Source organism: Rhinopithecus roxellana, chromosome 2 (genome assembly GCF_007565055.1).
Source record: "Rhinopithecus roxellana isolate Shanxi Qingling chromosome 2, ASM756505v1, whole genome shotgun sequence".
In the NCBI taxonomy this organism is placed as follows: Eukaryota; Metazoa; Chordata; class Mammalia; order Primates; family Cercopithecidae; genus Rhinopithecus; species Rhinopithecus roxellana.
This window is the reverse complement of record NC_044550.1, coordinates 169,474,828-169,478,564: the sequence shown is the minus strand read 5'-3', so window position 1 is coordinate 169,478,564 and position 3,737 is coordinate 169,474,828. Positions and strand designations below refer to the sequence as shown.

The 3,737-nt window shown below is 46.3% G+C and overlaps 1 pseudogene; it reads right to left on the bottom strand.

Moving 5' to 3' along the window:
- Positions 1-2,049: 2,049 nt before the first annotated feature.
- Positions 2,050-2,314, bottom strand: LOC115892575 (annotated as a pseudogene).
- Positions 2,315-3,737: the final 1,423 nt, after the last annotated feature.

The window sequence follows — 3,737 nt, the reverse complement described above, 5'->3', positions numbered from 1 at the left end:
CAGGGTTTCACCATGTTGGCCAGGCTGGTCTCAAACTCCTGACCTCAAGTGGTTCACCTGTCTCAGCCTTCCAAAGTGCTGGGATTATAGGAGTGAGCCACCACACCTGGCCACCTTACAGAATTTAGAATCAATTGAAAAATAAGACACACAGGACAGAATGATGGAGATGAAAATATTCATTTTATTATTTATTAAGGAAGGTAATTGTAAGATGTGGCATTTAGAATTGCCAGGAGGTGGGGACAGGGGAACTTACTAACACTTTACCTTTGAATTAAACCAATTTTCTCACCCAGGCTCAGGCAGAGGTGAATTTACAGGACTTTCCCATGAGAATGGAGCCTGTCATGCGGTTCCCCAGCTGACCCATGGGTGGGCGAGCTCCAGAGCTCAGCATGCTCTGTTTCTCCTCCCAGACTTGACGATCAGATGCCATGGAGGCCCAGATGTGACAGCCGTGGATGCTCTGGGTGGTTGAAGGTCCCACTCTAACATCCTAGTAAGGTCGGGCGCAGCGGCTCATGCCTGTAATCCCAATACTTTGGGAGGCTGAGAAAGGCGCATCACTTGAGGAGTTCAGGACCAGCCTGGTCAACATGGAGAAACCTCATCTCTACTAAAAATACAAAAATTAGACAGGCATGGTGGTGCATGCCTGTAATCTCGGCTACTCAGGAGGCTAAGACACGAGGATCGTGTGAGCTTGGGAAGCGAAGGTTGCAGTGAGCCAAGATTGCCACTGTACTCTAGCCTGGGCAACAGAGCAAGACTCTGTCTCATAAAATAAAAAACAAACAAAAAAACATCATAATAGGAACTGCAGGTGACTTCCCTAAATAGGCATTTTCTTTCTTTTTTCTTATATAATCCTCATTATTTTGGAGGCATTTTCTTTTTTAAAAAAAAAAAATATATTTTTTCAGAATCGGTATCCCTCTTGTCACTCAGGCTGGAGTGTTGTGGCATGATCATGGCTCACTGTAGCCTCCAACTCCTAGGCCCAAGCAATCCTCTCCCCTTAGCCTCCCAAAGTGCTGAGATTACAGGTGTGAACCACTGCACCCAGCCCTACATAGGCCTTCTCCATTCATCACCTCACTGACTCATCATATAGCCTGAGAAATAGGAGTTATTTATCTCCATTTAGTAGAGAGAGAGATGCAGAAGCTTCCAGGGACATAGCTGAGGGTCCCAAGATTAGAGGATTAAGATCCACAGCCCACCCCTCGGACCACTGAATTGTGCTGCCTTGGGATTCACTGACCTCACAGTAATCACAGTTGTTAGAGCAGGACAGACGCATGGGAGTTGAAGGGTCAAGGTGTCTGGAAGGAAGGACTTCGAGAAAGGCTGCAGAGCCACCCAGATATAAGAGTAAAGGCCAGGCCAGGTGCGGTGGCTCATGCCTGTAATCTCAGAACTTTGGGAGACCGAGGCACATGTATCCCTTGAGGTCAGGAGTTCCAGACCAGCCTGGCCAACATGGTGAAACCCTGTCTCTACTAAAAATACAAAAATTAGCCACGTGTGATGGCATGGGCCTGTAATCCCAGCTACTCGGGAGGCTGAGGAAGAGAATCACTCGAACCCGGGAAGTAGAGGTTGGAGTGAGCCGAGATCACACCACTGCGCTCCAGCCTGGGCGACAAAGTGAGACTCTGTCTCAAAAGAAAAAAAAAAAAAAAGGAAAAGGTCAGAGACTCAGAGACTCAGTCTTACTGAAAATCATTAAGCCCCAGCTTCCTTGTCCTCGGGAGTGACCTGGTCCTTGCATTTCACAACTGCATGAAGTATTTGTGGGACACGTTGTGTGTCAAGGCAGGAAGGTCACTTCCCAAATGTCCACGACTGTGGGGAAAGGGAATGAGGTTATCACTGCAGGCCGCCTTGGAACCAGGTGAGAACCTTGAGGTTAGCTGGTGGAGGGAAGAAGCTGTCACGCTTTCCTTTGGAGTTTATCATCCCTGGTAGCCAATGAGGACATTTGTTTGTTCGCTTGTTGTTTTTCTCAGTTATGTTAACTTTATTTAATAGCATGAAACGGTCTTAAAATTTTTTCTCTTCCTCATCAGATGTTTGCAAAACTTTTGGCCTTTGAGCTTAAACCTGGAGCTTTACTCCACCTATAATATGATTTTCCTGCTGTAGTGCATTCTGAAGTTCTGAAGAAAACTGAACCCACCCCAAACCTCTGTGAAAGCCAGTCTCCTTGTCTTGACGCTGTGGTCCAAGGAATTTTTCTCACAAAAGCAACTGGCCGACTGATACTTCTATGCAGCGCCATGGCACCTGTCCCTGCTAAGGCTGCCATCTTTAGACTTTTTTTTTTTTTTTTTTCTGAGACAGAGTCTTGCTCTGTTGCCCAGGCTGGAGTGCAGTGGCACAATTTCAGCTCATGGCAACCTCTACCTCCCAGGTTCAAGTGATTCTCCTGTCTCAGCCTCCTGACGAGTGGGACTACAGGTGCCCGCCACCACGCCCAGCTAATTTTTCTGTATTTTTAGTGGAGACGAGGTTTCACCATGTTGGCCAGGCTGGTCTCGAACTCCTGGCCTCGTGTGATCCGCCCGCCTGGACCTCCCAATGGGCTGGAATCACAGGCCTGAGCCCCCAGGCCCGGCCACCAATGGGAAAATTTGGTTAGAAAATTGTGTCCACTTCTGGCCCTGTTCCTGCCCCTGGTCCCCCAACATTCTGTATGAAAACAGTGAGAAAATCTTGTTCCTTCTGTTAAAATAATTAAATGACAGGCCATTAGCCTGAAATCCTACATAGGCAAAGGGAAACTTAACTCCGAATTTAAAGGAAAAGGAAGCTTAAACTCAGCCCAGCACCGGTGGCTACCTGGGCATTGGTTGTCTTCCCATTAACCTCCCACTGGGATAGGCCAAGTAAAGCAATGGCTCAAACTTGAACCAATCACAGAGTTTCTTTGCTCTGCCTCTTCATTCACCCTATAAAAGCTTCACCTTCATGCCCCTGCCTGATTCATCCTTGCCTGCTCAAATAAACTCTACTTCTTTTCCCGTTTAGATAACAAAAAGTGCAGCTCACTGGCAGCGCTCATTTAATTTTACATAAACACACTCTCGGAGGCTGAAGCAAATCTGACTGATTTTCAACGTAATAAGAAGATATAAAAACTGTTCCTGGAGTTCTTTCTAAACATAGCTAGCATCAGAATCCTCTGAATCATCAGAATAGTCTTTTTTTTGAAAAATCAGATTCATCAAATGAATCTGTGGCCAACAAGTATTCAAGAACAATGCTAACATCATGCGTAGGAATGTTTTGTTTTCTAGGATTTCACATTTTCAGTGATTGAGAATGACTATATTTTGTCAATGGAAATACCACTACTGAAAACAGAAGGCTCTAAGTAGAATGATGGCTTTCGTTTCCAAAGTCTATATAATAGAGCAATGCAAAAACGATTTCAAAAAGCGCCAGGTGCGGTGGCTCACGCCTGCAATCACAGCATTTTGGAAGGCCGAGGCGGGTGGATCACAAGGTCAGGAGTTCAAGACCAGCCTGGCCAAGATGGTGAAACTCCATCTCTACTAAAAATACAAAAAATTAGCCGGGCGTGGTGACAGGCGCTTGTAATCCCAGCTACTCAGTAGGCTGAGGCAGAGAATTGCTTGAACCTGGGAGGCGGAGGTTGCAGTGAGTGGAGATGGAGCCACTGCACTCCAGCCTGGGTGACAGAACAAGACTCTGTCTCAAAAAAAAAA